Source organism: Octopus bimaculoides, chromosome 11 (genome assembly GCF_046866305.1).
Source record: "Octopus bimaculoides isolate indiv1 chromosome 11, ASM4686630v1, whole genome shotgun sequence".
Lineage (NCBI taxonomy): Eukaryota > Metazoa > Mollusca > Cephalopoda > Octopoda > Octopodidae > Octopus > Octopus bimaculoides.
The window spans coordinates 49,226,034-49,245,116 of NC_142938.1; positions in this window are offsets into that span (position 1 = coordinate 49,226,034).

Sequence of the window (19,083 nt, forward strand, 5' to 3'; positions counted from 1 at the left end):
CATGGAGAGGGTCATAGCCCAACTAATTAGGGAGAGAGTTAGTTTAGACAAGATGCAGTTTGGATTTGTACCAGGGAGAAACACCACTGATGCTATATTTCTGGTAAGACAGCTGCAGGAGAAATTCCTAGCCCAAAATAAACCTCTGTACTTAGCTTTCGTTGACATGGAGTAAACAAATATCACCGTCATAGTGGTGTTGCTCATTTCCAGTCATCTCCAGTAAAACCATTTCCAGTCACCATGGAATATTACCATTCTTGCAAACTAGTGAGGGTTGGTGACAGGAAAGCAAAAGCGGGTGACAGGAAAGCAAAAGCGGGTGACAGGAAAGCAAAAGCGGGTGACAGGAAAGCAAAAGTTAACTTTGTTCATTGTTAATTCATTAACTAAAAAGTTAACTTCGATAACCATTAATCAGTTAATTCTTTAAAAATGTAACGGAAGTTATCGATAAACCGTTAACATTAATTTTTATTATAGAAAAGACAAAAATCAGTTTTTCCTCTAAAACCACCTAAAAACACCTTTAAAACATGCCAAAACTATAAAAATCAGCCTTTTTTTGGCCTTTTTAAGGGCTTTAGGACCCAATAACTATAGTTTTTTTTTTGTTTTTTTTTTTTTTTTTGCTTTAGAGTTAAAAAATGATTTTTATAGTTTTAACTTTTAAGACCTAAAAAGGGTTGATTTCATAGTTATGGCCCTTTTTTAGGTTTTTAAAGAGTCAGAAAAGGATTAAAAAAAAAATCAAATGAAACAATGTTAATATTAAACTAAAAAAGTTTATTGATAAAGTGGCTATAAAAAATTTTTTTTAAATGAAAAACACGATATATACATAATCTAATTTCTCTTCTTCTCATTCTCCATTTTTTTCATGAGATGCCTGTTGCCTTTCACGAAAATTAGCATGTCAAAATTTTTGTCAGACAGGGATAATCTCTTGACCTTCAGGATGTTCTTGCCATAGAGAACAAGGGTTCCATGCAGCACTGGAGGGAATGGCTGTGTTAAACTTAATGAACAAGTCAACCAACACTTGCTCACCCAAGAAGGCAGCATCTGTTGGCAAGTCCTTGGAGTTGGTCCCCAAAAAAGTCTTGACCCAAATTCTCGGCATTGTACTCAAGTGACCTGTGGCTCCTGCTGCTCACTTTTGGCTGGGTGACACCGCTGAAGAAGTCATCCTCCTCCTCTTCGTTGTTGCTGCCTCCACTGTTGCTGCTCATTTGTCAGACTGCTGCCTCCTTGACCTTATCCTCCATGTTTTTCCTCACCTTGGTGACCTTGGTGTTGTCATACTTATCCAACCAGATGAGGTGAAACCTGGGGTGGAAGACAACAATGATGATGATGATGATGATGATTATGAAGATGATGAATATATTCTATAAAATATGCAATTTTAAATACTAATATATTGGATTATCACAGATTATCTCCTCTTGAAGAAATTGCACAATATTGCGTGTTATATAAACGATTATAGATTTTAAAGACAATTTAAGCCCCCAATAATAAGATGTGTGTTCATCATCATCATCATCATCATCGTTATTATCACCACCATCACCACAACCACTGCAACCACCACCATTACTAACAACAACAACAACATCATTGCTATCATCCTCCACCACCATCCACCACCATCACCACCACTACCATCATCATAATAATCATTGCAATCCCATGTTCCCAGGCTTGCATAGGTTGGACAGAATTTGTTGAGACAGATTTTCTACAGCTGGATGCTATTCCTGTCCTCAACTCTCACCTGTTTCCAAGCAAAGTAATATTATATTTCTCCATGGTCAGACATAGTTTTCACAGAAAACTGGGAGCAAACAACATTGCTTGTATGATGGTGATGCTTGCTTACAACCATTACGTGATGCCAAGAAATGGGTACACCCCCCCACACGTTTGCATACACATACGTGTGCACACACACACACACACACACATATATACTCTTTTTACTTTTACTCTTGTTTCAGTCATTTGACTGTGGCCATGCTGGAGCACCGCCTTTAGTCGAGCAAATCGACCCCAGGACTTATTCTTTGTAAGCCTAGTACTTATTCTATCAGTCCCTTTTGCCAAACCACTAAGTTACGGGGATGTAAACACACCAGCATCGCTTGTCAAGCAATGTTGGGGGGGACAAACACAGACACACAAACGCTTAGCAGTTTGGCAAAAGAGACCGATAGAATAAGTACTAGGCTTACAAAGAATAAGCCCTAGGGTCGATTTGCTCGACTAAAGGTGGTGCTCCAGCATGGCCGCAGTCAAATGACTGAAACAAGTAAAAGAGTATACATACATACATGCATACATACTACATGCATGCATGCATACATACTACATGCATGCATGCATACAATGATAACTTTGACTTCTTAGTGAAGTGTTATCAATGATCCTTTAACACAAGCCAATAAAGGAGTCTCTTGGCAGTCACTTATTCTACACGAAAGAACATTGAAATCTCCTTTACATCTCAACCCTACCACCTTAAAAAAAAAAAAATGGAAGGATTACATTGAACAGTACAGTTTCTAGATATATAAAAGATGAATAAGTAATCTTTGATTATATGTCTGTTTGATCAGGTTTGACCCGGGATCTCACCTGAAGATATCTATGAGTAACAGCAAGAATTGATGTAATACATAATTAGGAATTAACGATTTTGTTTTCTCAGAGATCACATGGTAATCTAATTAACATGTCAGTTCTCTTACACCATGTAAAGGTTGACTGTTTAGGCTGTCGGATGTTGTGTTTTCTTTTGGGTTTTTTTTTGTATTGTTATTATTGCTATTATTATTCCTAGTGAAGATAATTACTTATTTTCATTGGTTGTCTTAGAAGTTAAATAGCATCTCTGTCCCATCCATAACTAATAAGGGGGAAAAATGAAGGCTTAAACAGAAATGTCCATGATGATGATAGTAGTGGTGGTGGTGGTGGTGTGATATCAACAGTGGTGGAGGTGGAGGCTAATGGTGATGGCGGTGCTAATAGTTGTAATGGTGGTGGTGGTGGTGTTAATAATGGTTGTAGTGGTGTGATGATGACAGTGGTGGTGGTGGTGGTGGTGGTGGTGGTGGTGGTGGTGGTGGTGAGGAGGAGGAAGAGGAAGAGGAGGAGGAGGGGGAAGAGGAGGAGGAGGAGGAGGAAGAGCAGGAGGAGGAGGAGGAGGAGGAAGAGGAGGAGGAGGAAGAGGAGGAGGAGGAGGAGGAGGAGGAAGAGGAGGAGGAGGAAGAGGAGGAGGAGGAGGAGGAGGAGGAGGAGGAAGGGGAGGAAGAGGAAGAGGAGGAGGAGGAAGAGGAGGAAGAGGAGGAGGCTCATGATGATGTTCAATAATGATGATGGTCATTAGGATGATGTTGAGGTGATGAGGGTGAGAGTGGTTTTGGTGGTAGTGACTTTGAGGGTCATGGCAGCAGTAATATTAACAGTGGTGATGGTGGTGGTGGTGGCACTGGTGATAATGATAATGTTTGTTGTTGTTGTTTAATACAATATCAGCTCTGACTGAGCAGCTCTGTGATCAAAGGCATTCTTCCAGCTGTGATCACCTCATCTTTTTTTCAAGATAATCAGATGTGATTTCAGAGAAACTTGACTGCTATTTCTAGCAGAATGAGCAATCGCATGAAGGATAATGATGATGATGATGATGATGATGATGATGATGATGATGATGGTGATGGTGGTGGTGATGGTGGTGGTGATGATGATGATGGTGATGATGATGATGGTGGTGGTGGTGGTGGTGGTGGTGATGATGATGATGGTGATGATGATGATGGTGGTGGTGGTGGTGGTGGTAGTGATGATGATGATGATGATGATGGTGGTGGTGGTGGTGGTGGTGGCGGCGATGGCGGCGGTGGCGGCGGTGGCGGTGGTGGAGCGAATGGTAAAGATAGTTGTGACGGGGTGGGGATGACAGTAATAATGGTAGAAGTGATGGTGGTGATGTAGTTTTTGGTGGCGGTGATGACAGTGATGGTAGGGGTCCAGAGGGGTGATAAGGGGGATGATTGGGTTGGGGGTGATTGTAGTAATAGCTGGGATTGCAATGATTATTATGATGATGGTAGTGGTGGTGGTAGAGGATGATAGCAATGATGTTGTTGTTGTTAGTAATGGTGGTGGTGGTGGTGATGGTGGTTGCAGTGGTGGTGTTGATGGTGGTGATAATAACGATGATGATGATGATGATGAAGAGGAGGAACAGCCGGCGGGGTATTACAGTGATGGTGCTGTAATAGTAGTAGTTTTGCCCCCTCAAGACAGCCATGACTGAGTAGGCCTGTGATCAGAAATACTTCAGCTGTGACCATTCATGTTTTTTTTTTGGCTTTTCCCATTAGTTCGATGATGGTGTAGTAGTAGTACTTTTCACAAAAATATTCTTTCATTCTTTTATTTGTTTCAGTGACTTGGCTGTGGCCATGCTGGAGCACTGCCTTTATCGAATGAATCAACCACAGGACTTATTCTTTGTAAGCCTGGTACTTATTCTATCAGTCTGATTTGCTGAATCACTAAGTTACAGAGACACAAACACACCAGCATCGGTTGTCAAGTGATGGTGGGGAGACAAACACAGATACACAAACACACACACACACACACACACACACACACATACGATGGGCTTCTCTCAGTTTCCGTCTAACAAATCCACACACAAAGCTTTGGTCAGACCGAGGCTATAGTAGAAGACGCTTGCCCTATGTGCCATACAGTGGGACTGAACCCAGAACCATGTGGTTGGTAAGCAAGCTGCTTACCACACAGCTACTCCTAAAAAATATAATGGGATTTTTTAAAATAGCAAATGGCTGTGGGGGCCCATCAGGGTAAATTAGAAACCAAAGAGGGTCTATAGGCAAAAAGGGGTTGAGAGCCACTGGTCTAGCATAACCATTAGCTTTGTATGTCAAACAAAACAACTTCATATAATTCAAGTTTATGTATATTTCTTTACTTTAAAATCTTCTTCTGTTGTTTTTGCTTTTCAGTTTGTAGAACTAAAGTGGTTTATTGACCAAGTCATTAGAGTACCAGACAGACAAACAAATTATCTTGTGACAATCGTTCTAGCTCTCTGCTTTCCAAGTTCAAATGCTTGCTAAGGTCAACTTTGCATTTCTTCCTTTGGAGCTGATAAATGGTCAATCTTGTACTAGGTTTGAATCTCTCTCTCTCAGCTACTCCTAAAAAATGTAAAGGGATTTTTTGCATTGAGAGATTACAGCTCTGGTACTATGGACATGTGATTAGAATGTTGCAGGAAAGAATCACAAAATAAATTATTCAAGTCATTCCAACCAACAGGAGATCTTGGAATAGACTAAGATCAAAATGGTTGGATAACATCCATGGTCTCAGTTGGTCATAGTGAAGGTAGTTAGGGTATTAAGTCCCGATCATAAGGTCGTGAGTTCTATTCCTGGTGACGTGTTGTGTCCTTGAAAAAGACTCTCTATTTCACATTGCTCCAGTCCACTCAGCTGGCAAAAATGAATAGTACCTGTATTTCAAAGGGCCAGCCTTGTCACACTCTGTGTCATACTGAATCTCCCTGAGAACTACATTAAGGGTATGCATGTCTGTGGAGTGTTCAGCCACTTGCATGTTAATTTCATGAACAGGCTGTTCTGTTAATCAGATCAAGTGGAACCCTTGCCATTGTAACTGACAGAGTGCCAGTGAAAAGTTGGTCATACCTGGGAATCTAGCCGAAAAATGTAATGACAATTGCTTCTGATAGGACCCTGTGGAGGTGATGCCTGAGGACACTCCTCTCACGACCCTCCCAGGAATAGTGGACAGAGAAGATGGAATGATGGAGTAGTACAGCTGATACTTCAATACTCTCATCTATCAGAAAATACCCGTCTCTTTCCTTCTCTTACATTTTCTACTTTCTTCCTTCAGAAAGAGGAGATTGGTTGAAGAGGCAGTATGACAACTGAATTACTTAGGGAGGGTATGATTGGTGGTGAGAGAAAAGGATGGCAGTTGAAAGCAGTTATTATTTATTGATGCAGACTATGCAAAACAATCTACAGGGTGTCCACAAAGTCTGGGTATCTGGAGTAAATAAAATCATAATATAAACAATTAAATATAAGAGATAATAATTTCTTAAAGTATGTGTTAATCCCCAAGTAGCCAGACTTTGTGGACACCCTGTATAATAGTTCTGGATTATAGTTTAACTTGAATGAATGCAGTTAACATTCAATATTTGTGGTACAGCAGTAAAGTTATAAAGGCCAAAATTTGAAGGTTTTTTTTTAACAATAATTAATTTTGCTTCTTATTTTTTATTGCTCCATTAGGAGCATGACTAAGGTGTTGCTCTCATGATTGTAAGATCAAAGTTTTGATTCTCAGACTGGGTGGTGTGTTGTATTCTTGAGCAAAACACTTCATTTCACATTACTCCAGTCCACTCAGCTGTAAATGAATTCCAGCAATAGCTGGGAAGTTGACCCTATAATGGACTAGCATACCATCCAGGGGGAGTGTTATAATCTCAATCAGTCATACGCCATGGAAACTAGATTAAGGTTTGGCCTTATGAGTCCGAGGACTCTTGAGAGACCTAAATCCTGAGTCCAAGTCCTAAGTTAGGAAAGAAGAGCAGCACACATGAATCTTTCCAGGATGGGTTTCCAAGAGAAATTATCCTAAAACTGGATACTTGGGTCAAAACTTTGCAGCAGAATGGACTTTGCTAAAGGCATCCAGGGAACAAGTGGTGGTGTTAAATAAGAAGAAAGATTATGCCTACCACTCATGTAGGCCACAGTAGGATTTGAACTCAGGACACAAAGAGCTAGAATAAATATCACAGGGTATCATATCTGGTGCTCTAACAATTCTCTCAGTCCATTTCCTAAAACTGATGCATTAATTATTGATCTTAGAAAAATAAAATGCAAAGTTGACCAGAGCAGGATTTGAACTCTGATCCAAAAAACCAGAACAAATACAAGAAATTTCAGTGGCTGTTCCAATGACTCTACTACTTTTTTCTCCTTCCATGCTACAATATCAAATTATCTGAAATTCCATATTACCCATTTGGTCTCTTAGTTTTGAAACCTTATCTAAGTATGTTACCAAATACTTCTTTTACTAACTTTGAGTGGTGTGAGAATAAAAGGTTAAGTAGATTTTGGCTAGGCATAGCACTACCCCCCCCCCCCCCCCGAAAAACAGTACCTTAACCCATTGTTACCATATTTCTGTTGAAATACACTACTGACATTGTTTTAATTAATTTGGAAAATAAGGAGTATAGGCAGAAATGTGACTGTGTGGTAAGAAGCTTGCTTCTCAACCACATGGTTCTGGGTTCAATTCCACTACGTGGCTTCTTGGATAAGTGTCTTCTACTATAGCCTTGGGATGACCAAAGCCTTGTGAGTGGATTTGGTAGATGGAAACTGAAAGAAGCCTGTTGTACATATGTGTGTGCATATGTGTGTGTGTGTGTGGGTGTGTGTGTGAGATATCATCATCATCATCATTTAACGTCCATTGTTCATGCTGGCATGGGTTGGACGGTTTGACTAGGGCTGGCAGTCTGGAAGGCTGCACCAGACTCCAGTCTGATTTGGCATGATTTCTACAGTTGGATGCCCTTACTAACGTCAATCACTCTAAGAAACTAATGGGTGTCTTTTATGTACCACTGGCATAGGTGCCATTTGCATGACACTAGTATCTGCCATGAATATGATTTTAGTTGGCTTGATGGGTCTTCTCAAGCATGGTGTACAATGCCAAAGGTTTTGGTCATTCATCATTGCCTCCATGAGGCCCACCACTTGAAAGGTGCTTTTTACATGTCACTGGCATGGGTGCCAGTTATGTGACACCAGCATTGGCCACAACTATGATTTCACTTGGCTTGACGGGACTTTTTAAGCACAGTGTATTGCCAAAGGTCTCGGTCACTAGTTATTGCCTCTGTGAGGCCCAAAGTTCAAAGATCATGCACCACCATCTCATCCCATGTCTTCCTGGGTCTACCTCTACCACAAGTTTCCTCCACAGTTAGAGACTGGCACTTCTTTACACAGCTGTCCTCATCCATATGCATCACATGACCATACCAGTGCAGTTGTCACTCTTGCACACCAGATCTGATGCCTCTTATGCCCAACCTTTCTCTCAAGTTGATTGCACTGTCATCAGTTGTCAAGCGATGTTGGGGAGACAAACACAGATACACAAACATATACACACACATAAATATATATATATATATAATACAAAAAATATATATGCATGTATACACACATATATGTATATACTTTCATCTACATGTGTATATAGATGCATATCAGGGTACAGGACGTTAGAACAATGAACTACAGACAACGGAACGAACACATAGGAAAACAGAAAGCCACTTGGAATTATTCATCAGCTGCCTCTATTCTAACTCGACGTTTCGAAGATAAGGCAGGACGTACTCTAGAATAGTCTCTTCCTGAGTAGTGGATCAACCAACTAAACAGAGGATTCCAAGGTGGCAAACGTAAACCAAGACAGGAAAAATTGGACAGTGAAAACAACACAAAAAAGCCGTACGGCCAAACGCGAATCTGATGTAGAATGCTAGTAGTTCATCTTGCCTTCACAGCAGCTGGAGTGAAAAGAAAGTTGACCACAGGTCACACGAGAGCAGAGAGGATGGTGGAGGGAGGAAGTGGAACAAGGAGGAAGAAACAGGAGTGTATAGCAGTGAAGTAGAAGTTAGAATAACAGAAAGAAGCAGAGCGAGACGGGGAGATGGGTAAGAAGAAAGATAGATAGGTAGATAGAGGGATAGATAGAAAGATAGAGGAAGACAGATAGATAAATAGATAGATAGAGTCACGTCATATACGACAGGCTTCTTTCAGTTTCCATCTACCAAATCCACTCACAAGGCTTTGGTCAGCCCGAGACTAATAGTAGAAGACACTTGTCCAAGGTGCCACATAGTGGGACTGAACCCGGAACCATGTGGTTAGTAAGCAAGCTACTTACCACACAGCCACTCCTACGCCTATATGTGTATGTATATATATATATGTGCATATATATGTGTGTGTGTGTGTATGTATGTGTGTGTATGTGTGTGTATTGTGTGTGTGTGTTTTTGTGTATGTGTTTGTCCACCACCACTGCTTGACAACTGGTGTTGGTTTGTTTACATCCCCATAATTTAGTGGTTTGGCAAAAAGAAACTGATAGAATAAGTATCAGACCCCAATAAATAAACAAATAAATAAATACTGGACTCGATTCGTTTGGCCAAAAGTTTCTTCAAAGCAGTGCTCCAACATGGCTGCAGTGTAATGGCCGAAAAAGATTTTTAAAAAAACCGATAGATGAAGATAATTCAGTAAAATCACTTTGTCGTTATTAAGCTGATGTTTGGAACATAAATTAATGTGAAATTTTGATGGAAGATTTTAATTCAGATCTCTTTAAAACAGGAAGTTTGTGTCATTGAAGCTGGAATGGTCTTAGGTGGGTTGGTGTCAAAAGGGTTAAATGATTGAAGTGCTAAGTTATCCAACTACTTCCACGAATGTACAGTATTCTAAAATCCACCGTTGCCAACCTTACCGGCTGAAATTAAGTGAACATTGCATGATGGGATATCATGCTAATGAGTCATTATGAAAACTGGACAAGATTTGACAAGACAGAAGTACATAAATTTTTCTGTCATTTACATAACTTGGGTGAATCATGCTTGCAAGGTTGTTTCTAACTTGAGATAGATTTAAAATTAGAATTAAATGAGAATGAACAGTGAAACTCTCTCTCACACACACACACACACACACACACACACACAGAGCGAGCGAGAGAGAGAGAGAGAGAGAGAGAGAGAGAGAGAGAGAGAGAGAGAGAGAGAGAGAGAGAGAGAGAAGAGAGAAGAGAGAGAGAGAGAGAAGAGAGAAAGAGAGAGAGAGAGAGAGAGAGAGAGAGAGAGGAGAGAGAGAGAGAGAGAGAGAGAGAGAGAGTGGGGTGAAAATGTATTCCTGAAAAACAACAACATTCCCACACTGATATATATTTAATCTGTGTCTTACAATAGCATATTCAATGAAAGGTTAAGCTTGGTAATAATGTTAAAATAACCAGATGAGTTAGGTTCATAGAGAAAACAAGTAAAATAGTAGCTTTATCTGTGCCCCTTCCCTCTGCCTTCACCAAACAAGTTTTTAACTTCATAGGTCAGAGTGTATAAGTATTTTAGAAATCTTGTTGCATTTTACCCACAGTTAAGAATGGAATGAGACCTTGGTTTTTTTTTATTTATATATCAATTAATGTATTTAATTTTTTTATTCCACATAAATTTGACAATTGATTCATATATGAAAATTTATTGGGGTTAGAAATATGAAATGCCTGTCTTTAAGTGAAAGGTGTTATTGGTGTTATTAAATATGTCTGTGAATAAAGGTAGGCTATTAGCAATTCTAAAATTTATTTTTTTAATTCATTTCATAGAAATCCATAAGGTGGTACCTGGGGGCAAGTGTCTTCTACAAAAGATTTTGGCTGACAGATCCTTTGTGAGTGAAATGTGGCAGATGGAAACTGTACAGAAGTCTTCGATATATTCCACCACCACCACCATTATTGCCACCACTGCTGTTGCTGCTGCTTCCACTGCTACCGCCACCACTGCCGCAGCCGCTGCCGTCACCGCCTCTGCCGCCGCCGTCGCCGCCGCCTCTGCCGCCGCCGTCGCCGTCGCCGTCGCCGTCGCCGCCGCCTCTGCCGCCGCCGTCGCCGCCGCCTCTGCCGCCGCCGTCGCCGCCGCCGTCGCCGTCGCCGCCGCCGTCGCCGCCGTCGCCGCCGCCATCGCCGCCGCCGTCGCCGCCGTCGCCGCAGCCGTCGCCACCGCCGCCGCAGCCGCAGCCGCCACTGCCGCCGCTGCCACCACCACCACCACCACTGCTACCGCCGCCAGAAATAGGAAAGCCCAAAGAGAAAGAAGGAAAAATAAAGAAAAATCGCCAACAGCCCACATGCGGTTACACACACACATATATTAGGAAATTGATTGTTATGACTGGTTAGACAGTGACCATTGGTTTCACACCTATAAAGCACTTAGTCATATTTGCGACTCACCAGATTTAAGTGGCTGAAGGCAGATAACTCCTCTACAACTGGTGAGAGGAATACATCATGGTCAATTAGTTTAGTAAACAAAAAACATACATCCAGATCGGCTGATGTCTGCCAAGTGAATAATAATTCATGAGGTGCACACATCATCATCAGCCAGCATTTTAAATCCAGGTTTTGTCCCCATTAATGGGGGTGGCTGGATCAACCTCAATGCCATAGCAACTGAGGCAGGCAGGTTCAGCCTACCCCAACCTTTGGGCGGGCTGGTGCTCATTCTCATGAGGCTTTTTTGGGCTGGCTGATGCCCATTCTATCATGAGGCTTTTTTGGAGCTGGATTTTCTATGGGGAGCATGCCTTTGTTTACCCCCAACCTCAGTTTCTAGATATGAGTTGTCCTGAGACCCAGGCCTCTACCACGAATTTTAAGAAATGTGATGGAAAATTAGCACATGAAGGCAGAACACTACTCCTTGAGACCCCTTTCGGAGCCCCCTACCTAAAGAAGTGAGAATTAAAACATTTTTTTCATTTTTAATATTTTCTGGTGGAATAAGGCAGCAAACTGGCAGAATTGTTTGTACACCGAGCAAAAGGCTTAGTGGCATTTCTTCCTTCTCTACATTGTGTTCAAATTCCACCAAGGCTGACTTTTTATCAATCCTGGAAAGATTGATAAAATAAGTACCATTTGAGCACTGAGGTTGATGTAATTGACTTTTCCCCACCAAACTTACTGGCCTTGCATCAAAATTTGAAACCAAACCAATATGTTCTGGTAGAATTGAATGTGATTATGCTGATTATTATTGTATTTTGTCATTGTTTAAAAGGAGGAGAAGGAGGTGTTCTCTGATGATGAAATACAACAACACTCAACACATTTACGTTTGAATCTGCTAGAACATATTAAGAATGGATACATTTTTGCTTAGATTCTTGTTGTTTAGCATGCACCCCATACATTATATAAACTCACTACAAATTGCAAATGGATAACTTGTTTAAAATTTGGTCTCAAGCCCAAGATGTATATATTTACTTATACGATTACTCTAAAATCCAATAGAATCTGAAATCCAAAACGCTTCCAAGTCCCAAGCATTCTAGATAAAGGATTACTAACAATAAGAGTGTTAGTTATCTACAAGTGTGACATTGTTAAGCCAAAAATTGGCCAGGACCAACTAGACAATTCCAGCCATGATCTTTCCATGTTTCTTTTTTGAAGGCATAGTGTACCTAGGATTACATTATCTGATGTATCCTTACTTTTCAAAAATTCCAGGGTGCGGGCTGAAAGACATTTGATTCTTACTTTTCAAAAAAGGTTCATTGACAACATGCAATGATGACAGTGGTGATGGCAATGATGATGATGATGATGTTGGTAGTGACGATGATGATGACAATTGTTGTTATTTAGTTTCTGGAGAATCATAATAAAGCAGGTAGGTCTAGGACCAGAGGCATTCCATCAGTGACTAGACTATATCTTTTCTTCAGACATAGTATATCTAGCGTGGAGGCGCAATGGCCCAGTGGTTAGGGCAGTGGACTCGCGGCCATAGGATCGCGGTTTCGATTCCCAGATCGGGTGTTGTGAGTGTTTATTGAGCGAAAACACCTAAAAGCTCCATGAGGCTCCGGCAGGGGATGGTGGCGAACCCTGCTGTACTCTTCCACCACAACTTTCTCTCACTCTCACTTCCTGTTTCTGTTGTGCCTGTAATTCAAAGGGTCAGCCTTGTCACACTGTGCCACGATGAATATCCCCGAGAACTACATTAAGGGTACACGTGTCTGTGGAGTGCTCAGCCACTTGCATGTTAATTTCACGAGCAGGTTGTTCTGTTGATCGAATCAACTGGAACCCTCAACGTCGTAAGCGACGGAGTGCCAACAACAACAGTATATCTAGGGCTGCATTTTACTAATGTTTTCTTCATTTTTTCTTAAGATGAGTGTAATTTGAGGGAGTTTTAACTGCTATCTCTACCAGAGGGAGCAACCACATAGGAGCTCCTTAGTTGGTGGTGATGATATTAATGATACTTTTAGTAATAGGGGTAGTATTGGTGCTAGTGGTGTTAGAGACAGTAATAGTGTTAGTGGTTGTGATGGAGGTGGTGATTGTGGTAGTAGTGGTGGTGGTAGTGATAATGCTCGTGGAAAGTGTGGTTGAGATGATAGTGAAGTTGATATTTGTGTTTGTGGTTGTAATAATAATGTTAAAGTTAGGTGTGTTAGCAGTGGTGATTATAGTGGTGGAGGTAGTAATGGGCATGTGGTGGTATAAGTGGCAGTTGTAGAGATGGAAGTGGAAGTTGTAGAAATGATGGTGGTAGTTGCAGAAGTGATCACAGTGGTTGTTGAAGGGATGATGGTAATATTACTGTTACTGATTGTGGCAGCAGTGGTGGTAGTTTTTGCACTGCTGAAAACATCTCTTATTTCAATAGACAAATGGCTAATGTTAGCTATAAGGTGTTAATGTTAGCTATTCAGATGAGAAACAACAACAACCATAACATCGTCATCATCATCATCATCATCATCATCAATAACAACATCATACAACCATAATAACATTGTTCAACTCCTTTTTTCTCATTCTGATGGAAAAGTTGGACATATAAGTTGACATTAATATTTCATCAGAGATTCCTCATTGTTTATGTATATCAATATGTATGCGTGTGTTTGTGCACATGATTGTGTGTACATGGATGTCTAACTGTACAAGCACATGTGGACATGTGGAAGTGTATGTATGTGTATGTATGAAGATGTATATATGTGTGCAAACTGAGAATGTATATGCACCTAGGTGTGTGATTGTGTAGTAAATGTGTGTGTATGTCTGTGTGTATATGTGCATATATATATGTCTATGTGTAAATATGTACGTGAATGTGCAAGTATTTGTGTACATGTATATATGTGTTTTTGTGTTTATGTTTTGTGTGTGTGTTTGTGTTTGTGCGCGCGCGCATGTGTGTGTGTGTATGTGTGTGAATGAGCATGTACATGCATCTGTAAGAAGCAGCTATGTGGGACTTCTCCTAGCTTTGTTGGCTACAGATATTCCACTTAATTCTCATGTTTCCTACAACATGAGACAGGACAGAAATAGCACACAGGTAGATACAAGTAGACAGTCAAACAGACAGACAGGAAGATAGAAGTACACTCATAAGCATCTAAATAATAATTACATTCACATACAGGTAGTTAACCATACAAAACACATATCTATTTACAAGTGTGTATAAGTACATATCTAGATAAATCTATATTAAGTTGCTGCACACACACACACACACACACTACCACCACCACCACCACCATCACCATCATCATCATCACTATTAACGTCTGTTTTCCTTGCTGGAATGGGTTGGATGGTTTGACAAGAGCTGGCCAGCTGAGGGGCTGTCCAGGCTCCATGTCTGTTTTGGCATGATTCATAAGGCTGGATGCCCTTCCTAATGCCAACACACATATATATAAATATATATATGTTTGTGTGTGTATATATATATATGTATATGTATGTATAATACACATATAATCACCATCATCATTCAACTTCCATGTACCATGATTGTTTTTGTCTAGTTATGAAAACAATTTAATAGTAAATTGCAGGATTACTCAATACTATATAGTAGAGTATATATTTAACTGTCAACCGTTTCCTTGTGATATAAACATCCATTAACCTACTGAGTCATCTATTCATCTATCTATCTATCTATCTCTCTATCTATCTTACCATCCTCTTATCATTCAATTTTCCATGTTCACATGGGTAGGACAAATTTTGTTGAGGCAGATTTCTTACAGCTTCTCGTCATTGACCCTCACCTGTTTCCAAATAAGGTAATATTTTCCCATTACCTGGCATATCTCAGGAAATTCAAAATGAATGACACTACTTGCATAATGGTAACATTTACTTACAACTGTGAAGGTGATAGTAAAACGCACATACAATGGGCTTCTTTCAGTTTCTGTCTGCCAAATCCATTCACTAGACTTTGACTGGCCTGGGATTATAGCAGAAGACACTTGTCCAAGGTGCAGTGGAACTGAAACTGAAATCATGTGGTTGGGAAGCAAACTTCTCGCTACATAGCCATGCCTGCACCTATATCTATCTATCTACTTATCTATCTACTTGTCTACCTACCTACCTATCTATCTATCTATCCACCTACCTATCTATCTACTTATCTACCTATCTACTTGTCTACCTACCTATCTATCTATCTATCTATCTATCTATCTACTTATCTACCTATCTATCTACTTGTCTACCTATCTATCCACTTGTCTACCTACCTATCTATCTATCTACTTATCTACTTGTCTATCTACTTGTCTATCTATCTATCTATCTACCTATGTACCTATCTATCTATCTATCTATCTATCTATCTATCTACTCATGCATCAGATACAGCTGTGTGGTTAAGAAGTTTGCTTCGCAACCATGTGGTTTCAAGTTCAGTCCCACTGCATGGCACCTGGGGACAAATGAGTAAGGAACTGTATCTGTTTCTAACCCATGTACTTTACCATCTCCCTTTCTGCAATGCCAGTCATCAGTCCCTCTTCCCTAGAACCACTTGTTATTAGCATCCACACTTAAAATACAAACTAAGAATACCACCATGTTCAAAAATTGCCAAGGTGCCTTTGGCCAAGGCTGGTCATGGGAGGAACCTCCTGTCTAAACTGCTGTTGGCTAGCATAGACAAGTAAACCTACAACCAACTGAGATTGGCCAAAAATGAGGCTTTCACCTATTGGTGGATTGATACTAACTAAAGAAAGAGAAGATGAGATGATCACAGCTGGAGTGCTTTGGATCATAAGTATTTTGTAATATCCATTTGGAATACTTCCATCATATGTCACCTGGATCAATAATAACCTAGGGTGAAACAACAACAACAGCAACAGCAACAACAACTTAAAATCCTCTCTGTATCTTTTGTATGTTGTTGATGTTGACTGTTCCTTTTCATGTAAAAAAAAAAATCATTTAATAGAAGCACATTTTTTTAAAACCAGAAACATGGAAGCTGTCTTTAATGGTCCTTTAATTAGAAAATGGAGCTAATTAAATTCACTTTTGAAAGAAAGAGACAAAAAAAAAAGAACTATTTTTGGTATTGGCATGACATGTAAGATGTATCATCAACTGACTCCCAAACAGCCTGAAACTAATTTTACATTAACAACACAGTGACTTCAATGTTTAGTGACCCACATTAGTAGCATCATTTCAAGACTTTCCCATAAAAATATTAGAGAAGACATAATTGTGCGACATGCATTTATATATTGAATACAAACCAGTGCTGTGTCCATGGATGTTTGAAAGGTCTGAGCAATTATTACTCCCAGGGCAGGGATATAAACATAGTTAAATGAAATGGTAACGAGAGAGAGAGAGAGAGAGAGAGAGAGAGAGAGAGAGAGAGAGAGAGATAGAGAGAGAAAAGAGTATTTTGGTTACAAGGTCACAGAAATCAGTAATAACTATAGAGGTCATGGGGTCAATAAAGGTTAAATGTAAAAAGGAAGAGCTTTTTAACTAATATTAATTTGCATGTGTATGTGTGTATGTATATATATATATACATATATATGTATACATACACACACACACATGTACATAGATATGCACATACATACATTTGTATTATTCAATTATCACATTTATAGCGGGCAGGCTTGACTCCGGGAATTATCCTAAAAGCATGCAATCTCCAAGCAGTGCTGAGAACAATATGGCTTGGAGTTATACAAGCTCAGGTCTTTATAATATTGTTAATTCAAATTCTTATATCTCTACTTTACAAATATTGATATAATTCGACATGAGATTTGCTTCTCTGAACTGTCTAGGAATTTGCAATCAGTGCCTATCCTTATTTGGTACACCTGTCTCCTCTGCTCATGTACCACATCTGAAAAGAACATCTTCCTGGAGCCTGGTTGTTTTTGTATATCAGGGATAGGCAGCCTTTTTTTGAGAAGCAGGCCACATGAGACATGGCTCACTACCAGGTGGGTGGTGCTACTTAAAATATTCAAGGTAATTTTTCATTAGGTATGCCGTTCAGAAAATTCTGCAGACTGCTGAAGAACTTCTATATTCTTTTATTCTTTTACTTGTTTCAGTCATTTGACTGCGACCATGCTGGAGCACCACTTTTAGTCGAACAAATTGACTCCAGGACTTATTCTTTGTAAGCTTAGTACTTATTCTGTCGGTCTCTTTTGCCAAACCGCTAAGTTACGGAGATGTAAACACATCAACATCGGTTGTCAGGTGATGGTGGGGGGGACAAACACAGACACAAAAACATATATATATATATATATATACACACGACAGGCTTCTTCCAGTTTCTGTCTACCAAATCCACTCACAAGGCTTTCGTTGGTCCAAGGCTATAGTAGAAGACACCTGCCCAATGTGCTATGCTGTAGGACTGAACCCAGAACCACGTGGTTGGGAAGCAAGCCACTCCTACGCTTCAACTTTTTTTTAAAATAGAAAAATGCTTCATCCATAGCATTTTAATACAACAGGGAAAAAGAAATAAGGAAAAAAAAAAAAGAAAAAAGAATGGGGGTAAAGCAGCAGAAGATAGAGGTAGAAGAGGGAATGGGTCACATGTGTGTGTTGGCACTCCGTCGCTTATGACGTCGAGGGTTCCAGTTGATCCGATCAACGGAACAGCCTGCTCGTAAAATTAACGTGCAAGTGGCTGAGCACTCCACAGACACGTGTACCCTTAACGTAGTTCTCAGGGATATTCAGCGTGACACAGTGTGACAAGGCTGACCCTTTGAATTACAGGTACAACAGAAACAGGAAGTAAGAGTGAGAGAAAGTTGTGGTGAAAGAGTACAGCAGGGTTCGCCACCATCCCCTGCCGGAGCCTCGTGGAGCTTTTAGGTGTTTTTGCTTAAACACTTGCAATGCCCGGTCTGAGAATCGAAACCACGAGTCCATGCCCTAACCACTGGGCCATTGCGCCTCCGCTAATGGGTCACATACCCCAGAACAAATGGTGTGCTCAGTTGTGCCCCGAGGGTATTGCCATAGAAAATAGCCAGCAACTTTCACTGCAGCCCCCCTCACCAGGTGGGGCTCATTTCTCCAATGGGCCACTGTTGTCCCTATTTTGTGGAGGAAATCAGTAGTATAGGGTCCTAGAACAGCTGATGTCTCAACAGCAATTGGCCCTAACTGATAGTAGTAGGTCAGGCCCCTGCATATATTAACTTTTCTCAACACTATTCCACTTTATTGTTTAGTCAGAGAGCCTAAAAGGTCACAGGACAGTTCCTTCTCTCAGGAAGGGACACTCTGACCTGGGTATTGATGTCACTAGCTACACCCTAAATTTCTTTTAAATCTGTACAATGTCAAATTTGTATAACTCGTGCACTTGGATAACTTGGGTTGCTGTCACAGAATTCACATTTTTTCAATTTTGTTTCAATTGTTTTCAAATTTGGTTATACTGATTTGGTTTTGTATGTTAATTATGAAAAGGTAATTCATTTTTGCCATAAACTAATGAATAAAAACTTAATAACTTTTAAAGTTTGCAAATTTTGGATAATTTTAGCCATTTGGAAGCCATCATTATACATGACTATAATCTCTCATTAGTGTGTTTCTATAGTAACAAGCAAAGCTGTAGACTGCTCTCTTTTCATTGTAACAAGGATGCACTTTCCTTGTGCTGTCACTTTCACCACAAATTTTGACAAACAATATCATTTTATACCTGTGTTATTTCTGCCTGTCATTTTGTGATAGCTATCATCATCATCATCATCATCATCGTTTAACGTC